Source organism: Pan troglodytes, chromosome Y (assembly GCF_028858775.2).
Source record: "Pan troglodytes isolate AG18354 chromosome Y, NHGRI_mPanTro3-v2.0_pri, whole genome shotgun sequence".
In the NCBI taxonomy this organism is placed as follows: domain Eukaryota; kingdom Metazoa; phylum Chordata; class Mammalia; order Primates; family Hominidae; genus Pan; species Pan troglodytes.
Window position 1 is genome coordinate 22873302 of NC_072422.2, and position 23881 is coordinate 22897182.

A 23881-nucleotide genomic window follows, 5' to 3' on the forward strand; every position below is an offset into this window, starting at 1 on the left:
CCACATTATCCTGGTACCAAAACCTGGCAGACACACAAGAAAAAAAACGAAACTTCAAACAAATTTAAAAGACAAAAGCAAACAATCCTATCAAAAAGTGGGTGAAGGACATGAACAGACACTTCTCAAAAGAAGACATTTATGCCAAAAAACACATGAAAAAATGTTCACCATCACTGGCCATGAGAGAAATGCAAATCAAAACCACAATGAGATACCATCTCACACCAGTTAGAATGGCAATCATTGAAAAGTCAGGAAACAACAGGTGCTGGAGGGGATGTGGAGAAATAGGAACACTTTTACACTGTTGGTGGGACTGTAAACTAGTTCAACCATTGTGGAAGTCAGTGTGGCGATTCCTCATGGATCTAGAACTAGAAATAACATTTGACCCAGCCATTCCATTACTGGGTATATACCCAAAGGACTATAAATCATGCTGCTATAGAGACACATGCACATGTATGTTTATTGCAACACTATTCACAATAGCAAAGACTTGGAACCAACCCAAATGTCCAACAATGATAGACTGGATTAAGAAAATGTGGCAAATATACACCATGGAATACTATGCAGCCATTAAAAATGATGAGTTTAAGTCCTTTGTAGGGACATGGATGAAATTGGAAATCATCATTCTCAGTAAACTATTGCAAGAAGAAAAAACCAAACACCACATATTCTCACTCATAGGTGGGAATTGAACAATGAGAATGCTTGGACACAGGAAGGGGAACATCACACTCTGGGGACTATGCCTAATGCTAAATGATGAGTTACTGGGTGCAGCACACCAGCATGTCACATGTATACATATGTAACTAACCTGCACATTGTGCACATGTACCCTAAAACTTAAAGTATAATAATAAAATAAAAAAAAGAAAAGAAAACAAAACTTCATGCCAATATTCTTGATGAATATTGATGCAAACATTCTTAACAAAATAGGGGCAAACCAAATCCAGCAGCACATCAAAAACTTATCCACCACAATCAAGTAGGCTTCATCCGTGGGATGCAATTTTAATTCAACATACACAAATGAATATGTGATTTACTACATAAACAGAACTAAAGACAAAAGCCACATGATTGTCTGAATAGATGCAGAAAAAGCTTTCCATCCATAAAATTCAACATCCATTCATGTAAAAACTCTCAATAAACTAGGTATTGAAAAAAACATACTTCAAAATAATAAGAACCATATATGACAAACCCACAGCCAACATCATACTGAAAGGGCAAAAGCTGAAAACATTTTTGTCTTGTGCTTTTAAAATGGGCACAAGACAAGTATTCCCTCTCTCATGACTCCTATTTCAGATAGTATTGGAAGTGCTGGCCAGAGCAATCAGGTAAGAGAAAAAGTCATTCAAATTGAAGAAAAGAAATTAAACTACACCTGATGGCAGATGACATGATCCTATATCTTGAAAACCCCTATTGTCTCAACCCCAAAGCTTCTTAAGCTGATAAACATCTTTAACAAAGTCTCAAGATACAAAATAAATGGGCAAAAGTCACTAGCACTAAATCCTTATATACCAACAACACTCAAGCCAAGAGCAATATCATGAATGAACTGTCATTCACAGTTGCCACAAAAGAATAAAATACCAAGGAATATATCTAACAAGAGAAGTTAAAGGTCTGTACAAGGAGAACTATAAACCACTTCTCAAAGAAATCAGAGATGACAAACAAATAGGAAAACATTTCATGCTTATGGATAGAAAGAATTAATATTGTTAAAGTAGACACACTCCCCAAAGAAATTTATAGAGTTAATATTATTTCCATTACACTACCAATGACATTTTTCACAAAAGTAGAAAAGCTATTTTAAAATTTATATGGAACCAATAAAGGCCTGAATAGTCAAGACAACCCCAAGCAAAAAGGACTAAGCTGGAGGCATCACACTACCCAACTTCAAACTGTGCTACAGGACAACAGAAACCAAAACAGCATGGTACTGGTACAAGAACAGACACATAGACCAATGAAACAGAATAGAGAACCCAGAAATAAGACTGCACACCTACAACTATCTGAACTTCGACAAACCTGACAAAAACAAGCAATGAAAAAGTGACTCTGTACTCAATAAATGGTGCTGGGATAACTGCCTAGACATGTGCAGAAAATTGAAACTGAACCCCTTCCTCCATTATCCTCTGCAAACTAACACAGGAACAGAAAACTAACCAACTCATATTCTCACTCATAAGTGGGAGATGAACAATAAGAACACATGAACACTGGAAGGGAAACAACACACACTGGGGCTAGTCAGGGAATGGGAGCTGAAGGGAAGGAGAGCATTAGGATAACTAGCTAATGCATGTGGGACTTGAAGCCTGTATAGCGGGCTGATAGGTGCAACAAACCACCATGGCACAAATATACCTATGTAACAAACTTACACGTTCTGCACTTGTACTTCAGAACTTAATTTAAATTTAAAAAATAAAGAAAGATTCCTTACAACATATACAACAATAAACTCAAGATATTTTAAATGTAAAACCCAAGACTATAAAAACTTTGGAAGACAACCTAGGCAATACCATTCAGGACAAAGGCGTGGGCAAATATTTGATGATGAAGGCGCCAAAAGCAATTAAAACAAAGAAAACATTGACAAATAGGATCTAACTAAACTAAAGAGCTTCCGCACAGCAAAAGGAACTATCAATAGAGTAAACAGACAATGTACAGAATGGGAGAAAATTTTTGCAAACTGTGCACCTGGCAATAATCTAATTGCTAGCATCTACAAGAAACATAAATTTACAAGAAAAAAAACAACCAACCTTATTAAAAATTGGCCACTGGATATGCAGAAACACGTCTTGAAAGAAGACATACATACAGCCAATAAGCATACAAAATGAAAGTTCAACATCACTGACCATTAGAGAAATGTAAATCCAAACCACAATGAGATATCATTTTATACCAGTTAAAATGGTTACTATTAAAAAGTCACAATATCACAGATACTGACAAAGTTGTGGAGAAAAAGGAACGTTTTTACTCTGTTGGTCGAGTTCAAACATTGTGGAAGACAGTGTGGTGATTCCTCAAAGACCTAAAGAAAAGAATACCATTTGACCTAGCAATCTCATTACTGGGTATATACCCAAAGAAATATAAGTCACTCTATTATAAAGACACATGCATGCACAAGTTCATCACAGCCCTATTCAAAATAACAAAGACATCAAATCAGCCTACATGTTCATCAATAATAGACTGGATGAATAAATTGTAGTACATATCCAACACGGAGTACTATGCAGCCATAAAAAAAGAACAAGATTATGTCCTTTGTAGGGACATGGATGGAGCTGGAGTCCATTATCCTTAAAAAACTAACACAGAAACAGAAAACCACGTACCACATTTTCTCACTGATAAGTGGAGGGTAGATGATGAGAACATACAGACACATGGAGGGGAACAACATGCACCGGGGCCTATCAGGAGGTAAAGGGTGGGAGGAGGGAGAGAATCAGAAAAAATAACTAATGGATAGTAGACTTAATTCCTGGGTGATAAAACAATCTGCACAACCAAACTTCAGGACATATGTTTACATATTTAACGAATCTGCGCATCCTGCCCATGTACCCCTGAACCTAAAAGAAAAGTTCAAAAAAGAAAAACATTTTAGCAAAATGACAGACTATTTTTGACTCCCTTCGTGCACAGTTCAGGGTCAGACTTCCCAGCTCTAAGATCCTTATTTATGAGAAAGAAAGCATTCTCTCTCTTTTCTGCACTATTATATTGGGTTTTCTTTTTTCATTTTTTGAGACGGAGTTTCACTCTTATTGGCCACACTGGAGTGCAATGACACGATCTCGGTTCACTGCAACCTCTGCCTCCTGGATTGAAGCGATTGTCCTGCCTCAGCCTCTCAAGAAGCAGGGATTACAGGCACGCACCACCACACCTGGATAATTTTGTATTTTTAGTAGAGATGGGGTTTCTCTATGTTGGTCAGGCTGGTCTTAAATTCCAGACCTCTGGTGATCCACCTGCCTCAACCTCCCAATGTGTTGGGATTACAGGCGTGAGCTACCACACCCTGTCTGGGTTTTCTTCTATATGTACGAAAATGTAATGCTAACTAAAGTGCTAGCTTTGCCATGGAATCTCTGTGTAATTTTGGATAAGTTATGTCACTTTCCTAAGACATTTTTCTATCTGCGTAGTGGTGGAGGCAGTAGTGGGGAAGATTTAATTATACAAAGCATCCATCAATCCATGTGTTAAGTGAAGATGTCGCTACTTTCCAGACTCAGAGGACAGGGGACATATTGGTATGCTCCATGGGAAGCTGTTGGGGGATGGAGGTGGGGCTCACTTGCACACATCATCTGTGGGCCTTGAAAGATCAAGTGTGCATGACCCTTCTTGAACAGAAGGTCCATGTGCCCAGTGCAGAACCCATCTATTTCTTCCCAAGTGAGGAAGATCTGGGAACACCCTGATCACAGCCTTGCTACACCAATCCTAGTTGGTAGGGAGGTTAGACCATATGCATGCTGAGCTGTGGCTAAAGCACTTTGAAATCTCACATCTCACTGGATATCTGAAAAACTGAGGTCTGGAGAGAAGCAGAGACTGGCCCAGAGATGATGAAGTGGGCAGAGTCCAAGGGATAAAAGAGCATTCTGAATTCCTATGCCAGGGCTCAACCCTCTCATGGGGTTTGCTTTGGGAATGAGTCCCCGAGATCCTGGGGATTTTTGCCAATTTTCTCATCATATGAAGCAAACTCATGTCTGTACCATTAGATTTCCACAGGTTTGTGCATAAACACACATGCATGCACACACAGACAGATTTCTCAGGCTAAAGGTCATAAGAGGAGTTAACGCTGACGAAGTGATGAGAAGAAGAAAGATAGATGATAGGGGCAGCTTTGTCATGGGGTAGAAGCACCCCTTCTTCTGGTAACATGCCCAGGACCCATAACATGGGGAGGTGAAAACAATAGGTTGATGGCTTGGGAGGCTCAAGGCTTCCATGGATCTGACTTGGCTGCAGTCAAAACCAGGAAAGATTTCCAAGGACAAAAACTTACTTTCTGCATTCACTAATCTGCATAATTAAAATTGAAAGGAATCCCCCTACACCCAATATGGAGAGGAATACAGTAGTGAAAACCTTCAATTTTTCCTGTAAAAATTGACATAATTGAACTGGGTAACCCCTAAATTCAAAGGCTTAAAGAAGTGAGTTGACCTTGCTGTCTATCAATTACCACTGTACTCTCGGTCCTGTGGAAATTGCTCTATATCTGCCGAAGGTCTTTCAGAGCAGAAAGTGGCCTAGGGGTTTGCGGGACTGAGCACTCAGGCTGGTGTAGAATGTGACAGATCCTCAGACCACTGCTCTGGGATCCAAGGAGAAGAATTTCTCAGTCAGAGCTTTGGAGATCTGTTTTTTTTTGGGGGGTGGGGGGAGGGTGGTTCTTTTTTGAAAGTGGAAACAGAATCATTTTCCAGGGCTCCCTTATTTGCCTTCTTGTTTCATAGTCTTTCTTTCTCTTTCTTTCTTTCTCTTCCTTCCTTCCTTTCTTTCTTTTTCTTCCTTTCTTCTTTCTTTCTCTTTCTTTCTTCTTCTTTCCCTTCCCTTCTTTCTTTCTCTTTCTTCCTTTCTTTCTTTCTTTCTTTCTTTCTTTCTTTCTTTCTTTCTTTCTTTCTTCTTTCTTTCTTCTTTCTCTTTCTTTCTCCTTCCTTCCTCCCTTTCTTTTCTTTTTTTCTTCTTTTCTTCTTTCTTTCTGTTTCTTTCTTTCTTTCTATCAGAGTCTCCCTCTTCTCAATCTTTCACAAGACTGGAGTGGAGTGGCACAATCTCGTCTCACTGCAACCTCCACCTCCTGGATTTAAGTGATTATCCTTCCTCAGTCTCCCGAGTAGCTGGGACTATAAGGGTGTGTCACTAAGCCTGGCTAATTTTTGTGTTATTAGTAGAGATGGGGTTTCACCATGTTGTCCAGGATGGTCTCGATCTCTTGGCCTCATGAACTGCCTGCATCAGCCTCCGAAAAACTGAGATTACAGGTTTGAGCCACAACACAAGGCGTACAGTTTATTTTTCTTCACTTGTTAAAATGTTTTAGTCAGCTAAAATTTACATAATATAGAGTTCTATATACTAACTAATATAAAGTGTAAAATTCAGTGTTTTTCTGTTTATTTACAATGCTATACACCTGTCACCACTATCAAATTCCAAAATAGTTTTATCACAATTTCACCAAAAAAACCCTCCATATCCATTAAGCAGTAGTTTCTCATTCATCCACCGAATTTCCTTGGTAACCACTAATTGACTTTCTAGCTCTAGTACTCTCTTTCTCACTTTCTTTCTTTCTTTTTCTTTCTTTTTTTTTTTTTTTTTTTTTTTTTTTTTTTTTTGGAGTTTTGCTCTGTCACCCATGCCGGAGTGCAGAGGCATGATCTTGGCTCTCTGCAAGCTCCACCTCTCAGGTTCATGCCATTCTCCTGCCTCAGTCTCCAGGGTAGCTGGGACTACAGGTGCCCATCAGCATGCCCAGCTAATTTTTTTTGTATTTTTAGTAGAGACGGGGTTTCACCATGTTAGCCAGCATCTCCTGACCTCGTGATCTGCTTGCTTCATCCTCCCAAAGTGCTGTGATTACAGGCATGAGCCACGACACCCATCTTCTATTTCCAGTTTTCTATTCTAGTCACTTTATAGAAATATAATAATATAATATGTGACCTTTTTTCTTTGGCTTTTCTCATTGAGCATGTTTGCATTATTTATCCATGTTATAGCACATGTCAGTTCTGTATTTATTTTTATAGCTGACTAATATTCCATTGTATAAATAATATTCTATTGACCAGGCACGATGGCTCACACCCATAATCTCAGTATTTTGGCAGGCTGAGCCTGGTGGATCACCTGAGGTCAGGAGTTCTAGATCAGCCTGGCCGACATGTTGAAACACTGTGTGTACTAAAAATACAAAAATCAGCCAGGCGTGGTTCCTGAAATCCCAACTGCTCATGAAGCTGAGGCCAGAGAATCGCTTGAACCCAGGAGGTGGAGGTTACAGTGAGCTGAGATCATGCCATTGCACTCCAGCATGGGTGACAGAGCAAGACTGTCTCAAAAAAAAAAGAAAGAAAATGAGAGGAAATATGTGCAAACTACACAGCTGACAAGAAATTGATAAGCAGAATACAGAAGAAACAAAACACTCAATAAAAAATTAATTAAGTAGTTTAACTTTAAAATGGGCAAAAATCTTCAGAGATATTTCTTAAAAATATAAGGGGCATAAACATAGAACCTAAAAGTTAGAGAAAAATTATGAAAAACCTGAAGAATATAGAAAAAATAATTTCAGACTAGTCACATTAAAATTTAATTAGAGAGAGGGTAGAGCCATGATGGCCGCATAGGAACAGCCTTAGTCAACAGCTCCCAGCATCAGCAATGCTGAACACAGGTGATTTCTGCATTTCCAACTAAGGTACCAGGCTCATCTCACTGAGAAGTGTCAGAAAGTGGGTGCAGGACAGAGGGTGCAGCACACCCAGTGTAAGCTGAAGAAGGGTGAGGCATTGCCTCACCCAGGAAGTGCAAGGGGTCAGGGAATACCCTTTCCTAGTCAAAGAAAGGGGTGACAGAGGGCATCTGGAAAATTGGATCACTCCCACCCTAACACTGCACTTTTCCAAAGGTCTTAGCAAATGGCACACCAGGAGATTATATCCCGCACATGGCTCGGAGGGTCCTATGCCCATGGACCCTCACTGATTTAGCTAGCACAGCAGTCTGAGATCAAACTACAAGGCAGCAGCGAGGCTGGGGGAGGGGCGCCCACCATTGCCGAAGTTTGAGTAGGTAAACAAAGCAGCCAGGAAGCTCTAACTGGGTGGAGCCAACTGCACCTCAAGGAGGCCTGCCTGCCTCTGTAGACTCCACCTCTGGGGGCAGGGAATAGCCAAACAAAAGGCAGCAGAATCCTCTGCAGACTTAAATGGCCTTGTCTGACAGCTTTGAAGAGAGTAGTGGTTATCCCAGCATGCAGCTGGAGATCTGAGAATGGACAGACTGCCTCCTCAAGTGGGTCCCTGACCCACGAGTAGCCTAACTGGGAGGCACCCCCAAGTAGGGGCAGACTGACACCTCACACGGCCGGGTACTCGTCTGAGACAAAACTTCCAGAGGAACAATCAGGCCGCAATATTTGCTTTTCACCAATATCCACTGTTCTGCAGCCTCCACTGCTGATACCCAGGCAAACAGGGTCTGGAGTGGACCTCCAGCAAAATCCAACAGACCTGCAGCTGAGGGTCCTGACTGTTAGAAGGAAAACTAACAAAGAGAAAGGACATCCACAACAAAACCCCATCTGTACATCACCATCATCAAAGAACAAAAGTAGAGAAAACCACAAAAATGGGGAAAACACAGAGCAGAAAAACTGAAAATTCTAAAAATCAGAGCATCTGTCCTCCTCCAAAGAATTGCAGCTCCTCACCAGCAATGGAACAAAACTGGACAGAGAATGACTTTGACGAGTTGAGAGAAGAAGGCTTCAGACGATCAAACCACTCCAAGCTAAAGGAGGAAGTTCGAACCCATGGAAAAGAAGGGAAAAACCTTGAAAAAAAATTACATGAATGGCTAACTAGAACAACCAATGTGGAGAAGTTCTTAAAGGACCTGATGGAGCTGAAAACCAAGGCACGAGAGCTACATGATGACTGCACAAGCCTCAGTAGCCAATTCGATCAACTGGAAGAAAGGGTATCAATGATGGAAGATCAAATGAATGAAATGAAGTTAGAAGAGAAGTTTAGAGAAAAAAAGAATGAAAAGAAATGAACAAAGCCTCCAAGAAATATGGGACTATGTGAAAAGACTAAATCTATATCTGATTGGTGTAGCCGACAGTGATGGGGAGAATGGAACCAAGTTGGAAAACACTCTGCAGGCTATATAATAGCCAGGAGAACTTCCCCAATCTAGCAAGGCAGGGCAACATTCAAATTCAGGAAATACGGAGAACACCACAAAGACACTCCTTGAGAAGAGCAACTCCAAGACCTATAATTGTCAGATTCACCAAAGTTGAAATGAAGGAAAAAATGTTAAGGGCAGTCAGAGAGAAAAGTCAGGTTACCGACAAAGGGAAACCCATCAGACTAACAGCTGATCTCTTGACAGAAACTCTACAAGCCAGAAGAGAGTGAGGGACAATATTCAACATTCTTAAAGAAAAGAATTTTCCACCCAGAATTTCATATTCAGCCAAACTAAGCTTCATAAGTGAAGTAGAAATAAAATACTTTACGGACAAGCAAATGATGAGAGATTTTGTCACCATGAAGCCTGCCCTAAAAGAGCTCCTGAAGGAAGCACTAAACATGGAAAGGAACAACCAGTACCAGCCACTGCAAAAACATGCCAAATTGTAAAGACCATCAAGACTAGGAAGAAACTGCATCAACTAGTGAGAAAAATAACCAGGTAACATTGTAATGACAGGATCAAATGCACACATAACAATATTAACCTTACATGTAAATGGGCTAAATGCTCCAATTAAAAGACACAGACTGACAAATTGGATAAACAGTCAAGACCCATCAGTGTGCTGTATTCAGGAAAAGCATCTCATTTGCAGAGACACACATAGATTCGAAATAAAGGGATGGAGGAAGATCTACCAAGCAAATGGAAAACAGAAAAAGGAAGGGGTTGCAATCCTAGTGTCTGATAAAAGAGACTTTAAACCAACAAAGATCAAAAGAGACAAAGAAGGCCATTACATAATGGTAAAGGGATCAATGCAATAAGAAGAGCTAATTATCCTGAATATGTATGCACCCAATACAGGAGCACCCAGATTCATAAAGCAAGTCCTTACAGACCTACAAAAAGACTTAGACTCCCACACAATAATAATGGGACATTTTAACACCCCATTGTCAACATTAGACAGATCAACGAGACAGAAAGTTAACAGGGATATCCAGAAGTTGAACTCAGCTCTGCACCAAGTGGACCTAATAGACATCTACAGAACTCTCCACCCCAAATCAACAGAATACACATTCATCTCAGCACCACACTGCACTTATTCCAAAATTGACCACATAGTTGGAAGTAAAGCACTCCTCAGCAAATGTGAAAGAACAGAAATTATAACAAACTGTTTCTCAGACCACAGTGCAATTAAACTAGAACTCAGGATTAAGAAACTCACTCAAAACTGCTCAACTACATGGAAACGGAACATCCTGCTCCTGAATGACTACTGGGCACACAACGAAATGAAGGCAGAAATAAAGATGTTCTGTGAAACCAACAAGAAAAAAGACAGAACATACGCGAATCTATGGGACACATTCAAAGCAGTGTGTAGAGGGAAATTTATAGCACTAAATGCCCACAAGAGAAAGCAGGGAATGTTGAAAATTGACACCCTAACATCACATCACAATTAAAAGAACAAGAGAAGCAAGAGCAAACACATTCAAAAGCTAGCAGAAGGCAAGAAATAACTAAGATGAGAGCAGAACTGAAGGAAATAGAGACACAAAAAACCCTTCAAAAAATCAATGAATCCAGGTTTTTGAAAAGATTAACAAAATTGATAGACCGCTAGCAAGACTAATAAAGAAGAAAAGAGAGACGAATCAAATAGACGCAATAAAAACTGATAATTTATGTGGCCCAAGTTCTCTAATATAACGTAGTATGGTCAAAATGGAAGGGTAAAAATTGCAAGACCAACTTAATGTTTGTCATCTTAAGTGTACTATAAGAACGCCTTTTAAATTAATTCAGTGAATAGGTTTTTAGGTGCATGTTTTAGGTTATGCTGAAGTGTCAAATACCACCACATCCCTAATTTGCGTTAGATTAACAGCACTTTTTAGCACACATAACAGTGCTGTTGGCCAAATTGAAAAGGCACCTCCTCTCCATGTGGTCATTCAGAAACTCAAAGTTCTTTCATTATTTGTCTTCATCATCCATGAGTCATGGTTGCCGTTTGTGTTCAGTCCCCTGAAAATAAAGTACTTTAAGAAATGCATGTGGGAAGACTTGATGGACTCATCTTAATGTGACTCACATCCGTCTCACTCTACAGCCATTAACAATAACTGGTCACATTTGCACATCTAATGCAAATGAGGCTAAGAAATGTAATTCTGCTGTGTCCCTAATAAATGGGAGAATAGAATTTGTTGAGCGACCAGAGTTTTCTGTAACATTGTGTCACTCATATGGATTTACTGTGTTTATCAAATATTTATTAAACATCTATCATAGCCAAGCACTGTGATAAGGACTAGAGGGAGGACAGAGAGCTGACTCAGCAGAGTCCTAGTCTGAAAGAAACTCACAATCTAAGAAAATAAGAAAAGACATGCTATGTGTTGCTATAAACACACATGCACACATATGTTTATTGTGGCACTATTCACAATAGCAAAGACTTGGAACCAACCCAAATGTCCAACAATGATAGACTGGATTAAGAAAATGTGGCACGTATACACCATGGAATACTATGCAGCCATAAAAAATGATGAGTTCATGTCCTTTGTAGGGACATGGATGAAGCTGGAAACCATCATTCCCAGCAAACTATCTCAAGGACAAAAAACCAAACACCACATGTTCTCACTCATAGGTGGGAATTGAACAATGAGAACACATGGACAAAGGAAGGGGAACATCACACTCTGGGGCCTGTTGTGGGGTGGGGGGAGGAGGAGGGATAGAATTAGGAGATATGCCTAATGTAAATTATGAGTTAATGGGTGCAGCACATCAACATGGCACATGTATACATATGTAACAAACCTGCACATTGTGCACATGTACCCTAGAACTTAAAGTATGATAAAATATATATATATATATATATAATATATATATAAAGGAAAGACATGCTATGAAGTGCCTGCTGTCAGAAGAAAAAAAAATAATGTGAAAAAGGTCTGAAGTTTAGTTAATTATTCTACCTTGAGGAACTTCCTGAATATGATAGCAAGTAACATCCACTCTCAGAGATAAGTAAGATTTGGTTGACAGAGATGGATAAAAGGAGAAAATGTTGAGCAATGGCATTGTGACAGGATGAACAGAGGGGTGGCCACCATAAAATGGGACAAAATGCTGTATCTTTCTTAATTTGGTAGTGGGGTGGGCTAGGATTGGAATTATCCCAAAGTCAATCCTTACTCAAAGTGAACCTTTTCATTCTGATTTCAAACACGTTGGAATAGTTCTACAAGATCTTGTGAGACTGCATGGTACACTGTCGGGTAAAGAACAGAGTGTGGGTGACTCCTGCCTTTACAGAATTTAATATGCCATGTGTCTCTGTATAGACAGTGCCAAGAGTCATTAGCAGAGAAGTTTCAGAGGCTTAAGAGAGACTGGCCTCTGAAATAAAAAGAGATCTGTGTAGACACAGGTGTATCTGTAAAACCTTCACTCTGTGACCCCAGGTCTTTGTCATGGAAGTCTTTATATTTGTTTCTGTGAGGAATGAACTGGATGTGTTTGAGGACAAACTGAACAGCTACATTACCTTTGTGGAAAAAAAAAATAAGAATGTTGGCTCCAGTAACCCTGCAGGTGAAAGAGCTGATCAACATCACCAAAGGTAACATTATTTTACCTCCATTGTGTGGAATCTTGAGAGTTGAACCTGTACCTTGTGGAAGGTGCACACCTGTAGTCAGTATTGCTGTTTGTCTTGGTGCAACTTGGCTGAGGTTACTTTCCTGATAGATAAATATGTTCCAGCTCATTTTTGTCTTTATGGGCTTTCTAGAAAGGCAAACATGTCAGGACCCAGGACATATTTTGTAAGCCTATTTAAGACCAAATTAAAATTTGAACATGATCTAAGACTTTTTTTTCAATAGCCTGTTTATTTATAATGCCTTTTGAAAGAATTGAAATGATCATTTAATTTCAAATTTCAACAAAATGAAACAACAAACACTGTTTTTTCATTAAGATGGTAAAAAAAGTTTATTTATATATTTCAAACTTTGTTTTAAATTCATTGTATCTTAAAATGGAAGCTTTATTTGAAAACTACATATTCTAGTGATAAGCTCACTGGCCATGAATGGAAAGCTTTTAACTATTCCCCAATGAGGAAGGATCTTCTAAAATTGAGCTAAAATATCTGGGCGCGTGGCTCACGCCTATAATCCCAGCACTTTGGGAGGCCGAGGCAGGCAGATCACCTGAGGTCGGGAGTTCGAGACCAGCCTGATCAACATGGAGAAAGCCCCTCTCTACTAAAAATACAAAATTAGCCAGGCATGATGGTGCATGCCTGTAATCCCAGCTACTCGGGAGGCTGAGGGAGGAGAAAGAGTTGAACCCAGCAGGCAGGGGTTGCAGTGAGCCGAGATCGTGCCATTGCACTCCAATCTGTGCAACAAGAGCAAAACTCTGTCTCAAAAAACAACAACAACAACAAAAAACTGTGCTGAAATACATGAACTAAATTGTTTCCAACAGCTCCTGCGGCTTTGCCAAGCTCATGTTAAAAAATTACATGTATGGATTTATTTCCTGATTCTTAATTCTATTCCATTTATTTGGATGTATTGATCTTGTATTCTACAACTTTGTAAAATTTGATTATTAGTGTTAACAGTTTTATTATTATTACTTATGATTTTAATTATATATGTAAAATTATAACATCTATATAGAGAAATAAGCTTATTTCTTTTCCAATTGGAGTGTTTCTTTTCTTGTATTGCTCAATTATTCTGGCCTGATTTCTATTACAATGTTGATCAGAAGTGATGAACGCAACTATCCTTGTCTGTTTTCGATCTTAGGGAGAAAGCTTTTAGTCTTTCACCATTGCATATAATGATAGTTTTGAGTTTTTTATTTGTAACTTTTATTATGTTGAGGAAATTTTAGTCTATACCTAGTTTACTAAGTGCTCTTATCATATAAGTCTTTTGGATTATGTCAAATTTTACCTGTATCAATTGAGATGATCATCTTGTTTTCTAAAACTCATTCTATTGAGTTGGTATACTGCAGTAACTGAATTGCAATTTTTAGAGTGAGAAAATTGGAGCTACAACTTTTAGCGTTTAAAACAATGTATTAGTGAAGCCATCTGGTTCTGGACTTCTCTTCTCAGTATGTTTTCGATAACTTCCACAGTCTTTTACTAGTTACAGGTTGTATTACACTTATTCAGAGAAATAGAAGCAATAGAATAAATATATACATCTACGTCTATAGCTGTGTTTGTGCGTGTATTCATAGATATGCTTATGTTAATATATAGGACAGAGCCCTTTAGAGTTGCCATGGCGGTGTCTGCACAGGGGGACTTTCTCGGCCATCTCTGGAATGTTTTAGAGAACCTTTGTTCTTCCACTCACCTCATTTCAGTGCTGGCCCTTGCTGGCATCAGCAAGCTTCTACCCCTCACCAGAGGAAACAGAGTATTACCCCATTAACACTTTTTTACCAATCTCCTGCGTGGAGTTCTGCAAAGACAGTAACAGGCAGCCAGATTTGGAAGCCTCAGAGCTTTCCTGGCCATCACTGCCACTCCTTGTACTCCAAGCAACTTTCTGCTCCCCAGATGAGGCACAGAATTATGTCTACAGAGACCTTCAGCCTTGGAAGGCACTAGACAACAGCTCCAGGGTTCAGTACAATAATTGTGGTAGATGAGTACCACAGAAGCACTTGCCTCCCTACTTTGCCAGCCATGACCTGGTGTGTAAACATAATGAGCCACCTAACCTCCTAACAATCTGTTCCTGCTGAGAATGGGCCAGCCTCACATGACATTCCCCTACACACAAAATTTGACATTAAATATTTATCCTTTTGTATCTGGATTATTTTACATACTATAATGTCTTAAAGGTTCATCCATGTTGTAGCATGTATCATCATTGCATTTTTTTTTTTTTTGAGATAGAGTCTCTCTTTGTCACCCAGGCTGGAGTGCACAGCAATGCAATCATGACTCACTGCAGCCTCATCCTCCCTAGGCTCAAGCGATCCTTCTGACTCAGATGGACCTCTCTTGTGTCTGGGACTACAGACACACACCATCAACCCCAGGAAATTTTTGTACTATTTGTAGAGATGGAATTTTGCTATGTTGCTCGGGCTAGTCTCAAATTCCCAGGCTCAGACGATCCTCTCCTCTTTACTTCCCAACGTTCTGAGATTATAAGCCTAATCCACCAGGCCCATCAGCAATGCATTCATTTTAAGGCTAAATAATATTCTTTTGTGTGTATATACCATATTTTCTTTGTCTGTTTGTCTCTTAGAAGATATCTAGATTTGTTTTTACATTTTTTACTGTAAATGATGCTGCTACAAAATTTGGTGTGAAAGTATCAGTGCATAAGTGAATAAAATTTTAAAACCTGAACGCATCTCTGCATACAGTTCTTAGATTGAATAACAGAGGCCAGACATGGTGGCTCACACCTGTTATTCCAAAATTTTGGGAGGCTGAGGCAGGCAGATCACTTAAGCTCAGGAGTTCGAGACCAGCCATGGAAACATAGCAAAACCACATCTATACTAAAAATTGAAAAATTAGCTGGGCCTGGTGGCGCATGCTTGTAGTCCCAGCTATTTGGGAGACTAAGGCACGAGGATCACTTAATTTGCAGCGGCAGAGGTTGCAGCTTATGTCATTGTTTTTAATTATTGTGGATACAACTGTAGTTGGAACATATGGAACTGTTCCACCTGTTGCTGAAACATATGGCTATTCTATGTAGAAATTTCTGATAAACTGCCAAATTTTGGTCACAGTGAATAAATCATTTTATATTTTCACTAGCCATGCACCAGGGTTTCAGTTCCCCCACATTCTAGCCAATAGTTGGTCTTTTTTCTTTTTGTTGTTTTGGGTTTTATATAGCCACCCTAATAGATGTAAAGTGGTATCTTGTTGTGGTTTTGATATCCATGTCCCTCATGACTGGTGGTGCTGAGCGTTTTTCTGTAGACTTATTGACCCAATGTAGATTCAAGTCCTCTGTTCTTTTATAAATGCCGTTGTTGTTTCATTCTGTTGTTGAGTTTTAGAAGTTCTTTATATATCCTGCTTACTATATTTTACCTTATGTACTCAATCAGATACATGCTTTGCAAATCTTTTCTCCCATTTGCTGGTTGTCTTTTCACTCTCTTGTTCATGCTTTTTGTACAAATTTTAGTAGAGGTGGGGTTTTTTGTATCAGAAAACACAAACAGCAGAGTGTTTTTCATATCAAAAAATCAGAAAAGTTTCACATTTAAATCAAGTCCAATTTATCTGTTAAAATTTTATTTTCTGGTATATGCTTTTGGTGTCACAGACAAGAAACCATCAGGAAATTTAATGTTATAAGATTTTTGCCTATGCTTTTTCCCAAGAGTTTTTAAAGCTTTACTTTTTAAAACTTTTATAGTAGGTTTGGGTATATATGTGAATGTTTGTTACACACGTAAACATATGTCACAGGAGTTTGCTGTATAGATGATTTCATCACCCAGGTATTAATCCCAGTACCCAATGGCTATCTTTTATGCTTCTTTCCCTCTTCCCACCCTCTTTCTTCAAATAGCCCCCAGGGTCTGTTGTTTTCCTCCTCGTGTTCATACATTTTTATCAATTAGCTCCCACTTACAAGCGAGAACATGCAGTATTTGGTTTTCTGTTCCTGCGTTAGTTTGCTAAGGACAATAGTCTCCAGCTACATCTATGTTCCCATAAAAGACATAATCTCATTCTTTTTTATGGGTGCATAGTATTCCATAATGCATACATAGCACATTTTGTTTATCTAATCTGTTACTGATAGTATTTAGGTTGATTCCATGTCGTTGCTGTTGTGAATAGGGCTGCAGTGAACATTTGCATGCATGTGTCTTACGGTAGAATAATTTCTATTTTTCTGGGAATATACACAGTAATGGGATTGTGAGCAGAACTATTGGATGGTAATTCTGCTTTTAGCTCTTTGAGGAATTGCCAAACGGCTTTCCACAGTGGTTGAACTAATTTACACTCCCACCAATAGTGCATAAGTTCCCTTTTCTCTACAACCTCTCCAGCATGTATTGTTTGACTATAGCCATTCTGATTAGTGTGAGATGGCATTTCATTGTGGTTTTAATTTTCATTTCTCTAACGATCATTGATGTTGCACTTTATCTCATATACTTGTTGGCCACATGTATGTCTTCTTGTGAAAATTGTCTGTTCATGTCTTTGACCACTTTTTAATGGGGTTGTTTGTCTTATGTAAATTTAAGTTCCTTATAGATGCTAGATATTAGATCTTTGTTAGATGGATAGTTTACAAATATTTTCTTCCACTCCTTAGGTTTTCTGTTTATGCTGTTAATAGTTTTTTTTCTGCTATCCAAAATTTCTTTAGTTTAATTAAATCCTACTTGTTAATTTTTGCTTTTCTTACTATTGCTTTTGGTGTTTTTATCATGAAATCTTTGCCCATTCCTATGTCTAGGATGGTATTGCCTGGATTGTCTTTCATGGTTTTTATTCATAATGATCTTATATTTAAGTCTTCATTCAATCTTGAGTCTATTTTTTGTTTTGTATACGGTGTAAATAAGGGGTCCAGCTTTCACATATTGCTAGCCAATTATTCCAGCACCACTTATTGAATAAATAATCTTTTTCTCATTGCTTGTTTTTGTCAGCCTTGTCAATTATCACATGGGCACAGACATGCAGCTTTATTTCTGGGCTCTCTATTCTGCTCCATTTTTCTATGTGTCTGTTTTTGTATCAGTATTATGCTGTTTTTGTTACTATAGCCCCGTACTGTAGTTTGAAGCCAGGCAACCTGATGACTGCAGCTTTGTTCTTTTTTGCTTAGGATTGCCTTGGCTACGTGTGCTCTTTTTTGGTTTCATATATATAATTTTTTTTTGAGGGAATGTCACTGTGTCATCAGGCTGGAGTGCAGTGGTGCAATCTCAGCTCATTGCAACCTTTGACTCCCTGGTTCAATGGATTCTCCTGCCCCAGCCTCTCGAGTAGCTGGGATTACAAGCACTTGCCACTACGCCCAGCTATTTTTTGTATTTTTAGTAGAGAAGGAGTTTCATCATATTCGCCAGGATGGTCTCGATCTCCTGACCTCATGATCTGCACCCCTCAGCCTCCCAGAGTGCTGGATTACAGGCGTGAGCCACTGCACCTGGCCTATAGGAATTTTAAAATAGTTTTTTCTAGCTCTGTAAAAAAATTCATTGGCAGTTTGATGGAAATGGCATTAAATCTGTACATTGCTTTGTGAAATATAGCCATTTTACTCATATTGGATCTTCCTATCCATGAGCATGGGATGGTTTTCCATTTGTTTGTGTCTTCTCTGATTTCTTTGAGCAGTGTTTTGTAATTCTCATTGTAGAGCTCTTTCACCTCTCTGATGAGCTGCATTTCCAGATATTTTATTATTTTAGTGGCAATTGTGAATGGGATGGCCTTTCTGACTTTGCTATCAGTGTGGCTATCATTGGTGTAGAGAAATGTTAGTGATCCTTGCACATTGATTTAGTATCTTGAAACTTTGCTGAAGTTGTTTGTTAACTAAAGAAGCTTTGTAGCTGAAACTACAGGGTTTTCTAGATATAGAATTATGTTATCTGCCAACAGAAATTGTTTGGCTTTCTCTCTTCCTATTTGGATGTTCTTTAGATTTATATCTCTAGTCTGATTGCTCTGGTTAGGACTTTCAATACTATGTTGAATAGAAATGGTGAGAGAGGGCATTCTTGCCTTGTACTGGTTTTCAAAAAAATGCTCCCAGCTTTTGCTGACTCAACAGATTGTTGGCTGTGGGTTTGTTATAGATGACTTTTACTATTTTCTGCATCTATTGAGATAATCGTCTGTTTTTTATTTTTGGTTCTGTTTATGTGATGTATTACATTTATTGATTTTCACATGTTGAACCAAACTTGCATGCTAAGGGGGCAGCCTACTTGATCATGACGGATTACCTGTTTGATGTGCAGCTGGATTTGGTTTACAAATATTTTTTTGAGAACTTTTGTATTGATGTTTGTCAAGAATATTGGCCTGAAGTTTTCTTTTCTTTATTTTAATTTATTTTATTTTTTTTGACGGAGTCTCCCTCTGTTGCCCAGGCTGGAGTGCACTGGTGCAATCTCTGCTTAATGCAAGCTCCGCCTCCTGGGTTCACGCCATTCTCCTGCCTCAGCCTCCCAAGTAGCTGGGACTACAAGTGTCTGCTACCAATCCCGGCTAATTTTTTGTGTTTTTGTTGTGTCTCTGCCAGGTTTTGGTGTCAAGATCATGCTGTCCTCATAGAATGAGTTGGGGAGGATACACTCCTCCTCAATTTTGGGGGATAGTTTCTGCAGGAATTGTACCAGCTCTTATTTGTACAATTGGTAGAATTTGGTTGTAAATCCATAAAGTCCAGGGCTTTTATTTTTTTGATTGGCAAGCTACTTATTACCTATTTAATATCAGAGCTTTTTATTGGTCCATTCAGGAAATCATTGTCTTCCTGGCTTAATCTTGGGAGAGTGTATATATCTAGGAATGTATCTATTTCTTTAAAGTTTTCTAGTTTGTGTGTATGAAGGTGTTCATGTTAGTACTGACCCCGCATAAATAAAAACAACCATTAGAAACCACTGAAGTTTGACACTTATTTTTATATCTTTAATCTATTTTTATTTAATTTTTGTACTTGGAATGTGATAAAGATTCAACTTTACTGGTTTCAATGTGGACTTGTTTTCCCGTCATTTCTTGTGGAACAAATTGTCCTTTTCTCTACATAATGATTAAAGCACCCTTGTCAAAAGACAATCAATAATTTATGCAAGGATTTGTTGGATTATCTATTTTATTTATTTGATCTCTACAATTGTTCTTATGCCATTATCAAACTGTTATAATTATTGTAGCTTTGTATGTTTTCAAATTTAAAATTGTGAGCCAGCTAATTTTGTTCTTCTTTTCAAGATTATTCTGTACATTAAGAGGATTTTCAAATTCCATATGAAGTTTTAAATGAGCTATTTTGTTTTTGCAGAAAAAAGGTTGGAAAAATTAAAAATTGAGACTACAGTACATCTGTACACTACTTCTGGTAGTAGTATTGTCATCTTAACTTCATTAAGTCTTCCAATTCATGAACATGGAATTTGTTGCCAGTTATTTAAGTCCTTTTTAGTTTTTTTATAAATATTCTAATCCTGTATTTTTTATTGTACAAGATATTTACCTCCTTGTTAAAATTATTGCTAAGGATTATATTATTTTAATGTTGTTGCAAAAGTTTTTTTCTTAATTTACTGTCAAATTGTTCATTGTTGGTATATGGAAATGCAGTTTTTGTTTCTGTTTTGTAAAAATAATTATTTTATCTCTCAAATCTAGATTACCAATTCATTCAGAATAAATATGCTGTATATATTGGTAGTCATTTAACTTTTTCCAATAAGCTATCCAATTTCAATGTGTCTAAATGTGTAAAAATGTTGAATTGTGTTAGATTTTCCCTGACTCTCACCTGTCATTTATCAGTCAGAATTACATTGCTGCACACATAGAACTTTCATTTCTGGGGCCGGGCATGGTGGCTCATGCCTACATTCCTAGCACTTTGTGAGGCTAAGGCAGGTGGACCACCTGAGATCAGGAGTTCGAGACCAGCCTGGTCAACATGGTAAAACCCCACCTCTACTAAAAATACAAAAATAAGCTGAGTGTGGTCGTGGGAGCCTGTATTCCCAGCTACTTTGGAGGCTGACACAGGAGAATCACTTGAACAATCCCACAACAAAAAACAACCAAAGTTAGTCTTCATGTCAAAAGTCTTCAATGGATTTTTTTATCACAGGATTGCTTAGTGCAACATTTAATGGAATAGATGCATGCTACTGAGATGTAGTTCTCCAAGATTCTCTTAGAGTTTGTTGTTTTGTTGTGTCTTATGTCACATATCTGTCCTGTTCCAGGCTATTTTTGAAAGATTTTTGTACACAAATAACCTGGAAAAAGGGTACTAGTTTTTCTCTTCAGGTGAATGGCAGATAATTACTCAATCAATATAATAAAGACAATTTTTCTCTGTGAGGCAAAGGTTGGACAGGTTTGCATGTAACCTACTTTAAAAAGATTGAGGTTTCTTAGTCTTGAGTCTGCTCAGCTGTGGCACAAATCTTCCCTGTGTGCAATGTCCATCTGAGCCTTTTGAAATCCCTCTAAAAAATGTAATATGGACAAGGACAACTAATACAAACATGAGGCTTTTGCCTCCAGGTAGGCAGTAAATAGTAGGTATTTTTTTCACACTTCAGTGTCTCATGCCTTCTACCAGCATCCATGAAAATGGAAGGTTAATAGGTTGGTTTACAAATAGGATAAAATCTTAGATCCTTCACAATTCTTTAATTTTGGAGATGAGAATGGGATGCTGAGATAAACACAACTTTCTGAAAGGGGAAGAGGCACAAATACTTGAAGAGCTTGCAAGGGATATGAGAAGTTCCCCTAGGACCAACAGCAAATTCTCTCAGTCAAGTGGTTAGTTTGGTGAAACAATGGATCAAGACTCTGCTGTCTGCTAATGAGGCTGATCCTTGAGAAGATTATAATAATGAGCCTGAGAGTTTTGCATGTTCTTTTTTCTCCTGCTGGAAAGATCAAGGAGTTCTTAAAGCTAATGTTGAGGCTTGGATGAGTCCAAAACACGAGAAGTTCATGTGGTTCAGCTGTGAGCAGATAAAAGGCTACTAAAAGGCTACATTAAACAGGTCTTGTAAGTCTCTCCTTTACCCACATGAAGGAACCCACTCCGTCTGCACTTCTAATTTTTTTTTCCTTTGTCTATAGCTAACTTCAGCAACTTTAAGTATTAAACTACATAAGATTGGAGATTTGGATGGGGGAACACAAATGTATATAGCTCTGGTTAAATAGTTTTGGGGACGTTCTGGGAGAATTTTCTGCACCCAGAAACGTTGTCCAAGGGGAATCATGAGAAAATGGGCGACCCCGTGTGCCTTCGTCCCCTCCCACTTCCTCGCCCACCCCTCCATCAGGGATCCCATGTATTCCAGGATGACACGTGTTTTGGTTGTCTTTGGGCGACACCTAGCGGCGACCGTTATTGAAAATGTAAGCCGTACAGAACAGAAAAATCTCTGGTCGTCTGCGCACAGCTCACTCACTGCAACGTTGAATTCTGGGGTTAAGCAATCCTCCTGTCTCAGGTTCCTGAGTAGCTGAGAATATAGGCATGTGCCACACTGCTGGGCAATATTTTTAAGTAGTGGTAATCTCTCTCGATGTGTTGCCCAGGTTAGTCTCAAACTCCTGACCTCCATCCTCCCCACTTTGGTCTCCAGAAGTCCTGGGATTACAGGCCTGAGCCACTCTGCTCACTCCTATAATTTGATGTTTTCAACAATACTATGTAATGAAATGCATCAATAAGACATTTTGCAAAAGAAAAGTGACTATCACGATATAAACTTGTATACTTATCATGTGCTCACATGAATGCATGTGCGTGTCTGTTTGAATGTTTTCTGAGAACTGATACTCTTTTCCCCAGGGACACTGGTTGAAGAGCTGTGAGGACTGTCTGGGTGGGTGTCCTGGGCCCGGAAACGTAATCCAAGAGAGATCAGAAGACCGGCGACCCCGTGTGCCTCCATCTCCTTCTCCTTCCTCGACAACCCCTAAACCAGGGACCCCACCCATTCCAGGCTGGCTTGTCGTTTGTTTGCCATTTGGTGTCACCTAGCGGTCACTGTTATTGAAAATGGAGGCATCACTCCCAAACTGGCCACCTGTGCACAGTCAGGGAAAACTGGTTTCTCTCGGGCCCCACCCTGACCTCAGGGGCACTCCTTCCCTCCCTCCCCCCATGCCTTTTTGCATAGGAAACCTCCACCCTGGCTGGGCCTCATTGCTTATTTATTTATTTATTTATTTATTTATTTATTTATTTAGAGACAGAGACATTTTCGCTCTTGCAGTCCAGGTTGAAGTGCAATGGAGCCAACTCGGCTCACTGCAACCTCTCCATCTCAGATTCAAGCCATTCTCCTGCCTCAGCCTCCCCAGTAGCTAGTATCACAGGCACCCGCCACTACGCCCAGCCAATTTTTGTATCTTTAGTAGAGACGTGGTTTCCCCATGTTGGCCAGTCTGGTCTCGAAGTCTTGATCTCAGGTGATCCAGCCACCTCAGCCTCCTAAAGTGTTGGGATTACAGGCGTGAGCCAGGGTGCCTGGCCTATCATTTGTTTTTCTTTCTTCCTTTTTTTTTTTTTTTTTTTTTTTAATAAGCATGAACAGTTCTACCTGGGTTTTAAAAATTGTGTGAAAGAAAAATATATCTTGGGGCTTCCAAATCACTAAAGTAAAGGCAAAAGTCAAGCTGGCAACTGTTTAGGGCCTGCCTGCCATTCTATTTCAAAGTCACTCCTCTGCTTTTTCCTTTTTTTTTTTCTTCTTTCTTTTATGAGATAGAGTCTCACTCAGACTCTCACGCTGGAGCCCAGTGGAACGATCTCAGCTTACTGCAACATCAGCCTCCTGGTTTCAAGCGATAAATGCATATTTGATTGCCTCCTTTGGAGAGGCTAATTAGAAACTCCAAAGAATGCAACCATTTGTCTCTTAACTACCTGTGACCAGGAAGTCCCCTCCTCGCTTTAAGTCTTCCCGCCTTTGTTAAGTTGTCCCGCCTTTGCAGACCGAACCAATGTTCATCTTGCATACGTTGATTGATGTCCCATGTCTCCCTAGA